Raw genomic sequence first — 18,912 nt, forward strand, 5'->3', positions numbered from 1 at the left:
GTTTAGAGATAATTAGTTCCCATTACTGAGGTGATACCCTTTTGTTTCCTCTACACAATGCTTTGTAAATATTGAGATTTTTATAATATTTAGCAGGTGGAAATTGTCACTATTCCTGGGCCTATGTGAATGCTGGGAATTCTTATTTTAAAATATTTTTTATTGATTTCAGACAGGAAGGGAGAAAGAAACATCAATGATGAGAGAGAATCATTGATTGGCTGCCTCCTGCACGCCCCCTACTGGGGATCGAGCCCGCAACCCAAGCATGTGCCCTTGACCGAAATCGAACCTGGGACCCTTCAATCTGCAGGCTGACGCTCTAGCCACTGAGCAAAACCGGCTAGGGGGCTAGGGCAATGCTGGGAATTCTTTAATCATTTGGAGGTTGTTCCAAGCCATGGACCTATACTCAGCTAAAAACCTGAGTGCAGCCCTCTCTTCTCCAGTACTCTGTTTTGGAAATACTAATTGCCTTGATCTACTTCCCTCAGCTTTTTATCCTCACCTCGGAATCCACTGGGCTCTGACTGGGCTCCCTCTCCCTATGGTCTGGAAACTCTCAATGCAATAAGCTGAGAGAGTCATAGGACTCATTGTTTTTCTCTCTCTCTTGGGGATCACTTTCTTTCATTACCAGATATTCAGTGTCTTGAAAACCATTATTTCAGGTATCTTGTCCTTTTATTGATGTTTTAGATGGGAGGGGGAATCTGGTCCTATTACTCCATTATCTTTGGAAGCAAATGTCCTGTGCATAGTTTAAAAAAATAATCAGTAATGGCAAAATCTTTGGCATCTCAGAATTTCAGAACACATTCAATTGTTTGACCCTAAGAGACAGAATTTGATCCCAGAATCAATAGCCCCTGCATTCACTGAACACCCCCTTTATTGTTTTGTAAATAGGCCTCATCGAAATTACAGACATGCCTTAATGCAACTTCAATAAAGTTCATGTTTTAAACTTCAGGGAATTTCAAAGCCAGAAACATTCCAGAAAATGTTAGATGCTCTTTACCATCTGTCTTCTCACACAATCATCCATTCACAGGGTGGGAGAGTTTCCAGATTCTTCTCTTGACATCTGGTCACATAATTTAGGTCTACTAATGGAAATCAAAATGCAGAATTAAACCTATTATCTAAATTTTTCTACCCCCAGTTGCTCTGCACTCCCAGACCTAAATAAAATCCAGAAAAAGATGTGTGAAATATTCATAAATGCAAAACAGAAGTATTTGAGAGTCTTACATCAAAATAGTTAAAATAATTGCCTTGCAATTCCTACTAGAAGCTTTTTCCCTCAATGTATAGTACTTTTCCAGGTGGTTTGGGTATATAAAAATAGCTCATGAAGAATGCCATAGTACACAATGAGAAATACTACATATTTAGTGTGAAGAAATGTTGATTAAAAGATCTCCCAGGAATGCTAAGAATTGGGCACAGATTAATGTCAGTGAAGTAGAATTTTATGATGGCTGATGATTATAATTTTTTCCTTAACCAAATTGGTCTACATTAATTGATAAAAATAGAGAACATTCCAAATAGTGACAATGGCATTGATAAACATCTAGTCTAGGAGGGAGCAAGATGTATTAATGAGAGTGATTTTACAGAAGAGATGGGCTGCATTATGAGGAAAGAGAAATAAATTTATGGAGAGATACAAATAGGAAGGTAATCCTATGGAGAATTTTACATGTTAGGCTAAGGACTTAAGGATGTATAACTTCAATTTCCAGAAGTAACGTGAAGTGGAAGCCTTACCTCTCTCTCTCTCTCTCTCTCTCTCTCTCTCTCTCTCTCTCTCTCTCTCTGAAATAAAACAAAACAAACAAAAAACAAACAAACAAAAATCAGGTTTAAGAATAAAACAGCTTTCTTGTTTGGAATATGATGGCCTAGACCAGTGGTCGGCAAACTCATTAGTCAACAGAGTGGCAAACCGCGGCTCGTGAGCCGCAGTTTGCCGACCACTGGCCTAGACTCATCTCTCCCAGCTCCTCTCTATTAAATACAAGTAAAAAGCCTGAAAATAATAAAATAGACAGTCATTAGAGAACCCTGAAGGGGAAAATGGGGAAAGCAGACTGCCTAGGGGCCTGGAGGACTTAAAGAAAAACAGTGACCCAGTATATCCTGGCCACACATCAGGGGCAGAAGCAAAACCAGGCCCAAACGCTCCTGACTTTCCAAGGAACAGAAAGCATACCAGGCTCAGTGTCTTGATAGAGGTAGCCCTGATGGCAGACAGTTTATATAAAGAGAATTAACTCTCAGTAATGAATTGGATATATCTCTTCACCAGTTTGCCATGTCTTCCAATTTTCCTTTCTGGTACTTTTTGTTATGTAGAACTTTTAATCTTTTTGTTATGTAGAACTTTTTTAAAATATTTTTTTATTGTTTAAAGTATTACACATATTAGTACATATGTAATTTTTATTTTACAAATATACATAATAGTCCAGTTTCATTTTTAATATTTTAATATTTTAATTTTCAACTTCTACATAGTCTTAATACTCCTTAAAAAATTAAACACTTTCGTATCCCTTCCACAAAAATGAAAAGAAAAATTAGCAATGAATTCTTATTACTGACACAAAACAGTAGTTTCTAATAAAAAGGCATACCTGGCAGGACTATCAGAAAGACTATTGGCAATGGGATAGTGAGGGACTTGGGCGGGGGGGGGGGGGGGAGGACGGGAGTGGGCTGGAAGAGGTTAATGGAGGGAAAAGGAGGACCTATGTAATACTTTCAACAATAAAGATTAAAAGAAAAAATAAAACCTCATTGGAGGGTACCTTACCAGGAAAAAAAAAAAGACGATTGGAGAAATTAAATTTTATCTTAAAACCTGTTTTGTTCAATTATATGCTTGAAACCTGTATGTTTTTTTTTAACCAATGTCATACCAATAAATTCAACTAAAACAATATAGCCCAGACAGCGTGGCCCAGTGGTTGACTGTCAACCCAGGAACCAGGAGGTGACAGTTTGATTCCCTGTCAGGGCACATGCCCAGGTTGTGGCTTAACCCCCAGTAGGGGGCATGCAGGAGGCAGCCAATCATTGATGTTTCTAGCTCTTTCTCTCCATTCTCTCTGAAATCAATAAAAATATTTGAAAGAAAAAAATATATATATATAGTAAAAAAAAATCTAAGAGTTTTTGTTAGTCTATTAAAATGTCACAAGTATTCCTATTCCAAAATAATAAGTGCTAAAATGTGTAAGTCTAGTTTCTAACATTTTAACTTCCAAAAACCAACCAGTTTAAATAAAACAACCTAAGAAAAAAAATGTCAAAAATGAGCATAAAATTTAGATGAAGTAATTTTTCAAATTAAGAGAACTTTTTAAAAAATACAGTCATTATGACTTTAGTTATTACTCCTAAACAATTAAATTTGTATTTTCACTGGCTTATTACAAATGCTCATTACACAACAATGAGCCACAGAAAATGCCATATAACTGACTAGTTCATTGTTCCACATTTTATAATATAATATAATGACAACTAAAAATAGATCATGAACTTTTTAAAAATGTAAACATAAACCAGAACAATCTGATATGTAATATTTGTGCCAAAAAATAAAAATTACAAGACACAGTAAGAAGGAATAAAAAATATGAAAATAAAATAAAATTTATCTTAAAACCAACTTTAGTCAGGAAGACTTCTTCACAGAAAAATAAGTTGTCAAATAATATAAATCCTAAATACATAACACTATTTTCCCCCTTTTTGGTTATGATCTATTTCAGAAAGATTAAATTACATAACTTGTAATTTGAGGCATTTCCATAATGTCCACCATAAAATGTAATGTAAAATTACTCTTAGAAAAATATCAGTTTGATGAGAAGATGAATTTTAGTCTATTTTAGACAAATTTGGTTAGTTTCTGACAATACTTATTTTCAGCACAATCACTACTCAGACATCAATCACTTTTTTTGAGAAAGGGCAAACTAAATTTTAAATTATCATCAAAATTCTACCGATAATTACCCAATCAATATTTGAAGCAGATGCCATCAAGTGTGCAAAGATTAACAGAATTTCAGTTACAGAATTTGGAGGAAAAAATCTCAATCATGTATAAAAATATTGACAAATTTAAGCTAAAATTAGCCAGAGAACATTTTTTTACCTTAAAAGGATATCCTAGACATCAACAGAAATACTATTAAAACTGTTGTTTGCTCAAAGTTGTTCATATTAATGAAACAAAGGTTAATAGTTAAATTTCACAAAATGAAATCACTGCCTTCTGATTTAACTTTGAGGCATAATATAGAGCAAAACCCAAATATCATACTTTCTATTTCTTTCCATAAACACAAATAAAAGTCAATACTAATACAAATAATAAGGAAATAAATAAATGGTTATTTATGCCTGAGGTTCCACAGCATAAGATATTGTTATATAACTCTCCTACATAAATTCCCTCTCCTCCCTCCCCCCGAATAGCAAACTAAGAGTAATGTGAATTTCCAAAATTTTAGGTAATTTAGTAACTAATTTTGATTTTGACACCAGATACTATGGTGTGAAAAGTTGTAAAATCCAAATGTTTTCTGTGTCATTTAGCAAAGAAAGGAGGAGGGAGAATGGTTTACCAAATTATACCTCCTAGTCCATCCTGGACCAATTTCTGATCACCAGCTCAGTTCCAGTGCTTCTAAGTTATCAACCTGCTCCATTCAGCCTTACTGCAACTCTTAACTCCTTTTGCATCAAGAGTCTAGTTTCTTTTCTGCAAATTAATCCTAATTTCCAGAAAACTGATTTTCTGATTTCATGTTGATCCTAACACACTTTAAATAAAAGAAAATGCTATAATGCTTAAAATAATTAGAAGATGGTAACTAGATTCCTTTACTGTTATGTAAGATGCATTTCAAGTGCTTTGCAAATACATGGAAAGTAGCAAGAAAACTTAGATTTTAAACCTGGATTCCTTAACTAGTCAGCATAGTATAATCTTGCATGAATTACTACAGGACAAAAAGATGACAAAAGGCCATAAAACATGCATATTTTGAAGAAAAGAAAGCTTCACAACAAAACAAAAGTTTACTAGATTATAAAACACTCCCTTTACCCATGTATTACTTTATCTCTGAAACATCCGAGTTCTTTTCCTTGATAACTTAGGCTGTAAGGAATGAGCACTTTGCAGTAATCTCTAGTAGAACTTGGCATCTTTCATGTATGAACATTAACCGAATGTTACAACTGGATCTTAAAAGAAGGTTGCCAGTCTTACTTTTTTTGAGCCTCTCTAGGGTTTTGAAGGCTTTATATCAGTTTGTCTTTTGGAGTTGCTATCTTTGGAATTCTCTCCACTTAGCAGTTTGTCTGGAGATGAGGACATAGCAGATAACAGATATTCACCTGGGGATTCTTTTGGCAGGGTTGGCTCTATTTATTTTTCATCCACCTCTTCGCAAAGATTTAATGCTGATAACCTATCTTGTTCTTCTTGGTTTTCTCTCTCAAAAAGTACATGTCCCAAATCTAACGGCATTTGAGTGATGGTGACTTCTGTTTCCTCTTGGTCTGAGGAAGCTTCAGGGAACATTCTCCCTCTTTTTGCAAAAGAGCCTGGATCCCCGGCTGTTTCAAACAAAGATTCCTGTATTTTTCTTTTGGAAACATCTTTTTTACTGCTCTGTGGGTAAGATTCTTCATTTTCTGTCTCAATTATCTGTGTCATATCTGATATAATGCACACATTCTCTCTGTTGCCACGAGGCTCAACTGCAGCTTCTCTAGAGTAGGAAATGCTGGCTTTAGGTTCCTCCTCTTCATCATTCTTGCTTGGTTTCATTTTGACTTTTCCTCCAAGGCACAATTCTGTACCACTGGCACATAACTGAGGCATAGGTGACTCTATTGAAGACTTTGCACCTTGTTCTTGAATTTCATAACATATTTGAGAAGAAAGTGTTGGAATATCTTCCTTAATTTCTGTGCCTTGGCACATAGGGCTCTTTATATCACTACTGTCACTCTCCTTAGACATGGAGTTTTTCTTGCCTTCTTGCACAACTTCTGATAGTGATACTGGCCCATACTGAGATATAGGTGACAAATACTCTTGAATATCACCAGTGTTTGTTTGTTGGTTCATTCTTTTCGTTTGTGACCTGGTTGTGATTCTATTAGATGTTCTGGCATACATGGTAGAAGCCCAGTCAGTTTCCTCATCAAAATTAATATCAAAGCTTATCTTTCTTGCTAGTTCTCTATCACTTTTCAGTTGTCTTTCTATCTCTCTCTTCCTTTGTTCTGCCTCCTCTGCCAATAATTGCTGTATGTATTCTTCACTGGCTTTGTTTTCTTCTTCTGCATTGGCTCGTTGCAATGCCTCCATCTTGCGTTTCTCCTCTTCATATTCTCTTCTCAATTCTCCAGGTTCACTTATCAGATGAACTGGCTGAACGTCATTATAACTTTCTTGTGATTCTTGGCAAGAGACTCTCATATTACATTCTTCTGGATAGTGTTTTTGAATTTTCTCCCACAATTCCATATTGACAAGGGTATTTCTTTGGGTATTGTACCAGGTCCATCCAGAGATCCATAAGCGACAGAAGGGACAGCATAAATTTGACTTTTCTACAAGGGATTGAAAGCATGGCTTACAGAGCGTGTGATCACAAGGTAGTGTTACAGGCTCGATCAAGATTTCTAAACAGACCTTGCACTGGTATTCAGACAAAGGAGGGATGGCCTCTTCAGGTACTGCCATTTTAATGTGCTAATTAGATATAGTCAACATCAGCACCCAGAAGAAAAAGAATAGTATTTCCAGCCCAATTATGGAGCAAGACAATGAACAGTTTTGTGTTTAAATATGTCCAACAGCGTATCAGAATTCAGAGATTTGGAGCATCAAACATGTCTTAAGGCAAGAGGGATTCTGCAGGCCAGGTAAGCAGTACTACCATGTTAGGCGGTGTATCAGTCCAAGTTTAGGACAAACTTCCGGTAAGAAAATTAACGGTTCAGTAAGGAGACCTCGGCCGTTGATCCAAGACAGTAATGTAACGGTTTTGGCAGGACAGACGGCTCTCTGGCGTGGGGCGAGGTTCACACCAAATTCCCCTCTCCCACTCACCAGGTGAGGATGCTTCCTTGGCTTCGGGTAGCCAAGCCAGAGACAGTCCAGGAGCGCCCCTTCAGGGCCACCATCTCAGGACGAAGGCTCTGGAATAACAGTGCTTCGGCCCTGCCCCGGAAGCACTGCTGAAGCAGGACTTCCGGTTTACTATTGCTATGGCGCAGTGCACATTCCCTGGTCCACCTGGCCCTGTCCTGGAAGCAGGAACGGGGGCTCCCCTGGAGCAGGACTTCCGTTTCACTATGGCAGCAGCACACAATTCCCCAGACCCTGCTTTCCAGCGTCTAGCGAGGTTTCCTGGTGCTTTGACCCTTTGGTCTGCCAAAAGCTTTTACATGGTGCAAAGGTAGCGTGTCTGACTCCAAAAAAGCTTCTACAAATCTTATCATCAAAAAAACAGAAGTTAGGAAGCATTATCCCAACCTATCTTCTTTCCTGTCGCTTTAATTCTTTTTAATAAATGCATTTATATAGCAGCAAGCCTAATTAGACCAGAGGTAGGATATGGAAAGCAGAATAAACCATTAGTTGGGCAAATAAAACTAAGATGGATTCAAGCAAGAGGAAGGTGCTGAGGGTGGGAGTTCAAATCAGCCGCAGCAACTCTGTTTCAGAGACAAGACTCCAATCTCTAAAATTCTTGGAAGAGGATAAAAGCAAGAGGAAATAGGGTACCAGGAAGTAAGTCAAGGGATCAATTCATCAGGCCCAGTAATTAGAATTATGGTCTGATTTAAGAGCAGGACCAGTAAGCAGGAAGGCTAAATCATGAGGTATAAAATTTACTGGCCTAAGATTCTCCTGCCTCGGGAAAGAAATGGGCCTAGAATCCAGAGCAGGGATGAATCCCAGCAAGATTTAGCATTAGGGAGCAAGGCAAGTCATTATATAATAGAAGAACTAATCTTAACAAAAATTTATCAATACTGAGAAAATGGTGGCTTTTCCTATTCTAGAGATGCATGATTGTTCATGAGTTCCAAATAAGAATTGAATCTGGGAAGAGCCAGGAACACACAGACTGTCTACATCTTATGATAAGATTTCTATTAATGTATTTTTAAACTTCTCTTTGTTTCCTTGCAGATCAACAATAAAGAAAAAGAAAAATATATTTAAGATTTAAACATCCAATTTTTTTTTCTTATGTCCCTCACATGAAAAATAGCTTCTGGTACCAAAATTACCCAAACCAGGCAATCCCTCTCATCCCCAAGGCTCCTACATTTTTTATCCCATCTGATGCTCTGTACTGCTTTGCCCATGACTGAAGCAACTGCTCCCTTTCCCAAATCTTTTTATTAGGCCCTCTGTACATGGCCCTTGCTCCATATTTAGCAAATTATTGTATAAAAACTACTCAGACTACACGTGGGCATTGCATTCATTTTCCTAACTGAATCCTAGTTCTTCCCTGGGATCACTTCCCCTACAGGACTCTAAAGTGGTGTTTATTTTCCTATACATCTGTAATTCAATTGACAGGTGGTGTGCTCTTTGCTCTTCATTGCTATTTGCAATCATTTCACACTTCCGTCTTCTTCTTTTAAACAAACAAACAAAAAACACAAAACAAAAAACAGCAACAAATTCCTGTTTTGTTGCTGATTATGCCATTCCATTATACCATCTTCTCCTCCTGGTCACTGTCACCTACAATCTCCTTGCCACTCTCCTTGTTTTATTAAACACTTCGCCATCAGGTTCATAGTATTTTTAAAAAATCTTCCTTTCAGAATCTGTCTTGATTTGGGTGACTCTCCTACCTACATGGATCATCCACTTAAAATCAAGACCATTCAGTTCTTCAACTAACCTCAAAATTTTTTCCTCCACTCCATGTGTCAGTCACTTCCACAATTATGACTTATACCTTATCATCATTCACAACTGTTATAACAAAAATAAATCAACAAAGTCTTTCCTTCTCTGACTTAAACCTCTCCTTCCAGCTTGTTTGTTCAACTGCTTCCCCTATGGTCATACCTCAGGGTCATGGAGACTTCCAGTCTATTGATCCCTCTACTTTTTCCCATTCACTCAGATCCTGCCTTTCATCACTTGCCCTCCTTATCCAGCATAGATTTCATAGCCCATCATTTCAATAATATCTAGCCAGTTATTCTCAATGTAAGTTTACACTTACAAACTTCAACATATAAAACTATTTAATATCCTTACCATGTTTGTCTTGTTAAGTCACTGTTCGAGAAATTCTCTACTATATTCACATTTCTTACTCCCTCTTCCATTGTGTGTTTATGTATAAAGAGGGACAGGGGGTCATAGATTTGAGAATAGAAGACAGAAAGAAAGTGTCAGGAAGAAATGGTCTCATTTTCTTAAAATCCACACATTTACTTAAATCTTCAAACAGCCTATCACCCTTGTCCCAAATTAGGACAAAGAAGCCATCTTTATTCTACAGGGTTGGGCAAAAGTAGGTGTACAATTGTGAGTACACAAAATGTAAAGTTTATTTTTGCTTTATTATTTATTAATTATTTTATTATTCATTTGTACAACTGTAAACCTTATTTTGACAACCCTGTATTTAAGCTAATTTCTCCATAGTACTTGTACTCACTGTCTCTGTTTATCGCCCACTCACCCACTTCAATATAGCTTTCTGACCCATCCCTCCATAAAAGTAGTTTGTTAATGTCATCAGTGTCACTAAATAAAACAGACTTTACAGTTAACATTCTATTTGACCTCTTATCAGCAATGTTCACTGTTAAAATGCACATCCCTTCTTGAAACACTCTTTTCCCTTACTGTCTACAACACAATAATTAATTGTTACCTACTTTTTTGAATTTCTGCTCATTTATTCTCTCCTCCTTTTATAGGCTCATACTCTTCTATTCAGCCCTTACATGTTACATGTTAGATAATCAATATGTTCATAGACCTCAATGGCTTCTCATTCTATAATGTTTAGTCTGGTTTCAATTAGCACATATACTTACATTAGAGGCCCAGTGCATGAAATTTGGGCACAGGTAGGGTCCCTAGGCCTGGCCGATGATCAAGGCCTATCTGGGCCTTCGGGCTGCACCACCCCCTGGTGGTCAGCGCACGTCATAATGAGCCATCAAACTCCCAGTCTCCCAGTCAAACTCTCGAGGGGACACTTTGCATATTAGCCTTTTTTATATATATAGATAAGTAAAAAAAAAAGAGTATGTAACATGTAATGGGTAGAGAGGCAAAAAAGTAATAATAGTTAAGTATTATTGTACTAGTATGTGTCTATCTATCCATTTATCATCTTATCTATTTGTGATCCAAAACAATACATACATCTGCCTGTTCTGTATCTTTCCTTAGTTGTTTTAAAGTTACTTCAAACCAACACTGAACACATTACAAACACATATTAGTATACACACACATCTACCCCACCAAATACAATACTCTTCAGTATCTCCTATTATGAAAATGCATTCTTGACATCACCTCATGCCTACCTCATTATTAATCTAGCACTAAGTCTCATGGATTTTACCTCCCAAATCTGTTACATCCATCCAGTTCTCTCAATCTCCACTGCCACCACCCCAATTCAAGGCAGTATCTCTTGAGAACTATGACAGCTTCCTAATTTTGTCTTATCATATCCACTCTCACCCCCTTCCGATTTGCTTCTAATTGCTGCCAAAAATGTTAATGCAAATCTTATCCATGGTCCCTCTCTCGATTTAAAATCTTTCATTGTTTTCCCATTGCTTTTAGGTTAAGATTAAAACTCTTTAACATGTTCAAAAACTTTCTGTGTAGTCTGGCTTTTGTTTAACTTGCAAGACTTTCTTGCCACATTCCCTTATAGGCCTTTAAACATGCTACCTCTTGTTTTCTGGAACATTTTATTCCATGCCTCTCAAAGTCATCAGCAGAACTCAGGTCAAATTCCTTTCTGGCACTCTTTCATTCTTCCTAGCATTAATCTTAGTTTGTAGTTATTTTTTGTATGGTTATTATTGACTGTATTTTCCTTCTAGAGTCCAGACTTTAATCTCTATAAGGGCATATCTGTTTTTGTCCAACTTATAGTCCCAGGGCCTAATGAATAATTATTGAATGAATGAATGTGAAATGGAAAATTTGGACTAGAAACGCATGGTGTCCCTCTGGGCAGGATGGTTCCCAGGGCTCTTTGTCCGGTGGAGTCAAAGAATGAAACCATGAACAAAAGATGGTATAGCAAAGGGGGAAATTTATTGAGAGACAAGCACAGACTCTCACATGGGGAGGGGAAAACAGTCCTACAGCACAGACTCCCACATGGGGAGGGGGAGAGTCCCACTGAATCCCTTTTCTCTACTGTTTATAAAGGCTGCAGTTTTTTTTTTTTTTAATATATTTTTATTGATATTTTACAGAGAGGAAGGGAGAGGGATAGAGAGCTAGAAACATCGATGAGAGAGAAACATCGATCAGCTGCCTCCTGCACACCTCCCACTGGGGATGTGCCCGCAACCAAGGTACATGCCCTTGACCAGAATCGAACCCGGGACCCTTCAGTCCGCAGGCCGACGCTCTATCCACTGAGCCAAACCGGTTTCGGCAAGGCTGCAGTTTTTTGTGCCTCAATATCCCCTCTGATTGGTCACTACCCCCTTTGATTTGGTCACTAGAGCAACTCCTGAGATTAAGCCTCATGTGAAGTATGTGAGGTTCCCTACTTATTTTCCCTTATTGTTCTCCTATTTCCTCTGGGCTTTCTTCCTTTCTTTATTTTGTAAATGTATACCTTTTGCTACTCCCAGCTCCCTTATCTTGTGGAAATGTAATTTCTGTCACTCCCAGCTCCCTTGTCTTATGGGAATGTAACCTTTGCAGCTCTGTAGCCCTGTGCTTTTTCCATGGACCCCTTAATTTCTAAAATTTCCTAAACTTGCCTCTTTCACACCTAAAAACTCCTTTCAAATGGACACTTTCTCAGCACAACAGTGACATTTACCAAGTAGTTTAGTTCTTTAAGCCACTCTTTTCTATATATTTTTTCTCCACAATGGTACAATGTCCTTACTTTCCTTGGACACTCAGTGTTCTAAAAACCTTCCTCTTGAATTCTTTTCTAGTTCTAAAATTTTAGTTTTGAAGAAATAAGGTCATAAGCTAATTGAAACTTACAAGTGACAGGCTGGTAAGGCTCAAAAGTTTTCTCCTCCCTACTGAATTTACATTAAAATTCATTAAACCTTAGAATTAAAGCAAAGAAATTCTATTGTAAGATTTTTTTTGTCAGTCAGCTAAATGCAAGAGGGCTCCAAAACTGATGTCAGAGGTCTGTTGAAGAAACAGTCTTTTTCTTACTCAATTATTGTGAACCTAGAGGCCCGGTGCACAAAATTCATGCACAGGGGGAGGAGGTGTCCCTCAGCCAGCCTGCACCCTCTCCAATCTGGGACCCCTCGAGGGATGTCCAACTGTCCTTAAACGGGCAGTTAGACATCCCTCTCACAATCCAGGACTGCTGGCTCCCAACTGCTCGCCTGCCTGCCTTCCTGATTGCCCCTAACCGCTTCTGCCTGCCAGCCTGATCACCCCCTAACCACTCCCCTGCCAGCCTGATTGATGCCTAACTGCTCCCCTGCCAGCCTGTTTGCCCCTAAATGCCCCCCCCTGCAGACCTGGTCACCCCTAACTGCCCTCCCCTGCAGGCCTGGTACCCCCCCGCAACTGCTCTCCCCTGCATGCCTGGGTCACCCCTAACTGCCCTCCCCTGCTGGCCTGATTGCCCCCAACTGCCCTCCCTTGCAGGCCTGGTCCCTCCCAACTGCCCTCCCTTGCTGGCCATCTTGCGGTGGCCATTTTGTGTCCACATGGGGGCAGGATCTTTGACCACATGGGGGCAGCCATCTTGTGTGTTGGAGTGATGGTCAATCTGCATATTACTCTTTTATTAGATAGGATAGAGGCCTGGTGCATGGGTGAGGGCCAGCTGGTTTGCCCTGAAGGGTGTCCCGGATCAGGGTGGGGGCTCTCTTGGGGTGTGGGGCGGCCTGAGCCAGGGGCCTGTGGTGGTTTTCAGGCCAGCCATGCCCCCTGATGACCCCAAGCGGAGGCCCTGCTATCTGGGGTTTATTTATCTTCTACAATTGAAACTTTGTAGCCTGGGGCAGAGCCAAGCCTTCTGCTTGCTCCGTGGAGGCAGCCATTTCTATTGGGATTTATGTATCTTCTGTAATTGAAACTTTGTAGCCTTAAGTGAGGCCTGGGCAGGCCAGGGTGTGCGGAAAGCTTGGCTTCCTCCATCGCCGGGTGCAACCCTAGCCTCCTGCTCTTTCCAGCTCTGTGGCTGCCGCCATTTCTGTTTGGGTTTATGTATCTTCTATCATTGAAACTTTGTAGCCTTGAGTGGAGGCCTAGGCTGGCAAGGGCAGGCGGAAAGCTTGGCTTCCTCCATCGCCGGGGAAACCCAAGCCTCCCTCCTGCTCCCTGTGGCTGTAGCCATCTTGGTTGGGTTTATTTGCATATTTGCTCCTGATTGGCTGGTGGGCGTGGCTGGTGGGCGTGGCTAGTGGGTGTAGCAGAGTGATGGTTAATTTGCATATTACTCTTTTATTAGATAGGATTCATTTCATGTTCATGGTAGAAATTTAAGTCTATTTTAGATTCTTCTAGAAAATTGCTGAAACCATTGTTTTTTACTTAGGTTTAGCCAAGTACCTAATTTTATAACATCTCAGAACTGAGCATTTATTTACACAGAATGTAATACATTATTTCCTAGCTGCCTTGAGTACCAATTATTGTTGGAGTGGTTATTGTCAACCAGGGGTCCTCAAACTACAGCCCGTGGGCCACATGCAGCCTGCTGAGGACATTTATCTGGCCCGCCGGGTGCCGCTGCCTGTCCTGCTTAGCAGCCGACTCGTCCCGGGCCCGCAGTGCACATAGGAATTTGTTCATAGTTTTTTTTTTAAACTATAGTCCGGCCCTCCAACTGTCTGAGGGACAGTGAACTGGTCCCCTGTTTAAAAAGTTTGAGGACCCCTGCGTGTATAAATTATGTCAGTTTTTGTGTAGATATTCAGATAGAGATAAAGATCATTGATTTTCATACCTACGTTATCAATGAGGACAAATTATCATACCATGCCATTCTCCCTGCTATCCCAAGGAAGAATAACTTCCCTTGATAGACATAGACCCAATGAAAGACTTAGCACTGGAGCTGAGACATTTGCTCTGGCTTTGGTGACTTGTAGGAGACTACATTTTGTTTGTTTGAGAAATAGAATCTCTGCATTAATCTAGCAGAAAAAAGAAATCCGCAAGTAGCTGAGAATCTGATTAATATGCAGCTGCATTAAATGAGAGGAAATGTAGTGCTGTTTGTCTATGGTTTTCTTCAGTCATCACAGGGTAATAAAAACAACATATTTTTTAATTATCATTTCCTTCTAAAATGTGGAAATATTAGCCCCCAGATACCCATTTAAAAGCTTGAAACCAGATGGTGGAAAATATCCAACTGAATTGAAGTAAATGGGAGAGCAATCTGAGTAAAGTGATTTTTAGACATCTGATACATGAAAAGGAAACATATAAAGACTCCAAGAGCAAGGAAGGGAAGTCAACTAGTAAAGCCTCTGAAGATGTCAGACATATTTGAGAAAATAATATCAAGTTAATAATGCCTAAGTTCACATCTTATTTCAGGGAATGGCTGAACATTATAGGCTGTAAGTTCCAGCATCCTATGTGAAATTGCTCTTTTAAGTGAAATTAATTTTGATACCTTAAATGTGTATGGTGTCTTTCTTTTCAAAGGAAGTTTTCTCAGACTGAAGCTTACAAGTACATAGCATTGGTTGTTAGCAGAACCTTGCAAAGGGAAATAAATGTCCCAAACCATGTTATTCTTTCTTCCAGCTCAACTTCATAATCTTTACCACACAACCTCCCACACTTGACCACCATATAGCCAAAGAAAAACACAAAATATATGCCACTACATATATAAACACTTCTTTTGGAGTAGAGGAACAAATCTATCCCAGAATCTTCTGGGGAATCTCAATATATACATTTATCTAATTGAGTAAAAAAATTATTGAACAGCCATGTTTTACCATATACCTAGAAAGCTCTACAGGATAAAGACATGAGCAAGATAGACAAGATTCTTGCCCTTATGGAGCCCCCCTACTGGTAGGGGATAAATAACAACAAACTAAAATAGTACTATGTGAAAAGTGACAATAGAAAAAATACAAACTGTTATATGCTGGCCCGACATAACTACTGATATTATCCCTTTTTCTCTCTCTCTCCTTTCCCCTTCCCTCCCTTCTTTCCACTCACTCTAAAAGTCAATGGAAAAAATAGCTTTGGGTGAGGGTTAACATAATAAATAAATAAGTAAATAAGTAAATAAATAAAATCTGGTAAATGAAGACAAGAAAAGCACTAAGAAAAGTGCTTGGCAAATAATGAGAACTATAAAGGATTAACTATTTTCATTATGAACTCCTATATAATAAAGAGGTAATATGCAAATTGACCATCATGCCCTCGCCCAAGATGGCCGACCCCATGTGACCACAAGATGGTCCCCCCATGTGGTCACAAGATGGCCGCCCCCATGTAATCACAAGATGGCGGCCCCCAGGTGATCACAAGATGGCCATGCCCATGTCATCACAAGATGGTCGCCCCCATGTGGTCACAAGATGGCCTCCCCCATGTGGTTACAAGATGGCTGCCACCATGTCGTCATAAGATGGCTGCACCCATGTCATCACAAGATGGCCACCACAAGGTGGCTGGCAGGGGAGGGCAGTTGTGGGTGAGCAGGTCAGCAGGAGAGGGCAGTTAGGGGCAACCAGGCCAGCAGGGGAGGGCAGTTGTGGGTGACTGGGCCCGCAGGGAAGGACAGTTGGTGGCTACCGGGCTGGCAGGGGAGCAGTTAGGTGTCAATCAGGCTGGCAAGGGAGCAGTTAGGGGGCTATCAGGCTGGCAAGCAGAGTAGTTAGGGGCAATCAGGCAGCCAGGTAGGCAAGTGATTAGGAACCAGCAGTCCCAGATTGTGAGAAGAATGTCCGACTGAGGGATTAGGCCTAAATCAGCAGTCAGACATCCCCCAAGGGGTCCCAGATTTGACAGGGTGCAGGCTGGGCTGAGGGACACCCCCCCCCAGTGCACAAATTTCGTGCACCGGGCCTCTAGTATTGACATAAGAAGACAAAATAAAAAAAAAATAGAGTATTTGAGTATTACAGTAGTACTGATAGGAAATTTGGGTTTGTCTCTGCTTGAAACATCCCATAAAAGGAAGAACTTCACTACTCCTAGGGCAGACTTTACCAAGATTAGACCAAAAGTCTATTTATTCCAAGATTTTCTCTTAGGTTGAGCTGAAATCTGCCTTTGTAACTTCTTCCATCTCTTCAAAATTTATTGAAAAACACAAAGCAAATGCTTTCTGGAAGTTAAAATCAGCTATGATTTTTCTTTACTTTTAATCAGAACAAAAAGACTCAATTCCTTAAACTGTATTTCATGAATTTGTTAATCTTTTAAAATATTCAGTCATATGATCTGACTCATAGGTTTCATTGGTTCCTGCGTATCATTAATGTAATTTATGATTCCATAAGCATTTTATTTTATTTTTTATTTCTTAATTTTAAAATTTTATTTTTATTGTTGAGAGTATCCTATCTAACAAAAGAGTAATATGCAAATTTACCATCACTCTGCTACACCCACAAGCCACACCCACCAGCCAATCAGGAGCAAATATGCAAATAAACCCAACCAAGATGGCTATGGCCATAGAGAGCAGGAGGGAGGCTTGGGTTTCCCCGGCAATGCAGGAAGCCAAGCTTTCCGCCTGCCCTTGCCGGCCTAGGCCTCCACTCAAGGCTACAAAGTTTCAATGATAGAAGATACATAAACCCAAACAGAAATGGCCACAGCCACAGAGCTGGAAAGAGCAGGAGGCTAGGGTTGCACCCGGCGATGGAGGAAGCCAAGCTTTCCGCACACCCTGGCCTGCCCAGGCCTCACTTAAGGCTACAAAGTTTCAATTACAGAAGATACATAAATCCCAATAGAAATGGCTGCCGCCACGGAGCAAGCAGAAGGCTTGGCTCCACTCCAGGCTACAAAGTTTCAATTGTAGAAGATAAATAAACCCCAGATAGCAGGGCCTCCACTTGGGTCGCCAGGGGGCATGGCTGGCCTGAAAACCACCACAGGCCCCTGGCTCAGGCCGCCCCACACCCCAAGGGAACCCCCACCCTGATCCGGGACACCCTTCAGGGCAAACCAGCTGGCCCCCACCCATGCACCAGGCCTCTATCTTATCTAATAAAAGAGTAATATGCAAACTGACCATCACTCCAACACACAAGGTGGCTGCCCCAATGTGGTCAAAGATCCTGCCCCCATGTGGACACAAGATGGCCACCACAAGATGGCCAGCAGGGGAGGGCAGTTGGGAGGAACCAGGCCTGCAAGGGAGGGCAGTTGCAGGTGATCAAGCCTGCAGGGGAGGGCAGTTAGGGGTGACTAGGCCCACAGAGGAGGGAAGTTGGGGGTGACTGGGTCTGCAGGGAAGGGCAATTGGGGGGTACCAGGCCTGCAGGGGAGGGCAGTTAGGGGTGAACAGACCTGCAGGGGAGGGCAGTTAGGGGTGACCAGGCCTGCAGGGGAGGGCAGTTAGAGGAAAACAGGCTGGCAGGGGAACAGTTAGGCATCAATCAAGCTGGCAGGGGAGTGGTCAGGGGGTGATCGGGCTGGCAGGCAGAAGCAGTTAGGGGCAATAAGAAGGCAGGCAGGCGAGCAGTTGGGAGCCAGCAGTCCTGGATTGTGAGAGGGATCCCAGATTGGAGAGGGTGCAGGCTGGGCTGAGGGACACACACCCCTGTGCACGAATTTCGTGCACCGGGCCTCTAGTTACAGATATCCTCCTTTTCTCCACCCCATTGCTCCCCTCCTACCAGTTCCCACCCTGCCCCAGGCCTTCACTGCCCTATTGTCTGTAAGCATTTTAATAACTGCATTTACTGAAGCAGTTATGTAATTAATTGTACATGAGCATTGGTTTATTTTTAAGTATTTTCTCTAAAACACATATGATTTACTGATTAAAATGGTTAATTTAGTTAGTTAATACAGAATTTTACAATTTATACTTGAAACAAGAGAAAAGCTAATCTCAACCAAATGCCTCCACCATTATTTAGTATAGTAAATCCTTGGTGTTGGGGATTTAAAATTCAAAGTTTCAAGTATTCACAGAAGACCCAAGTAATAGTTGCATGTAACAATCTGTAATTTTGTTGAGGCATGATTTTTCCTGAGGCATGAACTGAACAGCCTGCAAGATTACTATGTAGCATTGAGTCTCTTAGGTTATGAGTGAGCCAAGCTAACTCCCTAGGCTGTATATCTTAACATGGCTTTGTTATTTTCTGCTTAAACTTGCATATATATTTTATGGGATTAAAATGTATGTTACAGTAATATTAGAAAATATGGGGGCTACCCAGAGATTTAGTAGTTTTTATAGAGACTATTGCAGGTCTAATATAGGTCTTAGATAGATGGTCAATAATACTCTACTGCCACCTGGTGACATCATGTTGTCCACTCAGCATATATTTATGATCCAGTCACTTCCATCCCACTGTATGTAGGATTCTTTTCCCAGTTAGGATGAGCTCTTGACCAATATCCATGCTCTATACAACCTCAAATTAGAGTAAGGAGACCAGGTTTTATGTGAACAG

General features: G+C 40.3%; 1 pseudogene across 1 annotated transcript; it reads right to left on the reverse strand.

The window, feature by feature from the left end:
* Nucleotides 1-5,238: 5,238 nt before the first annotated feature.
* On the reverse strand, nucleotides 5,239-6,790 carry LOC308240212 (E3 ubiquitin-protein ligase RNF168-like; annotated as a pseudogene). The gene has a single exon. The product of its transcript is annotated as an E3 ubiquitin-protein ligase RNF168-like (transcript).
* Between the last annotated feature and the right edge of the window lie 12,122 nt (nucleotides 6,791-18,912).

The sequence above is a fragment of the Plecotus auritus genome (assembly GCF_963455305.1).
Source record: "Plecotus auritus genome assembly, chromosome: X".
In the NCBI taxonomy this organism is placed as follows: domain Eukaryota; kingdom Metazoa; phylum Chordata; class Mammalia; order Chiroptera; family Vespertilionidae; genus Plecotus; species Plecotus auritus.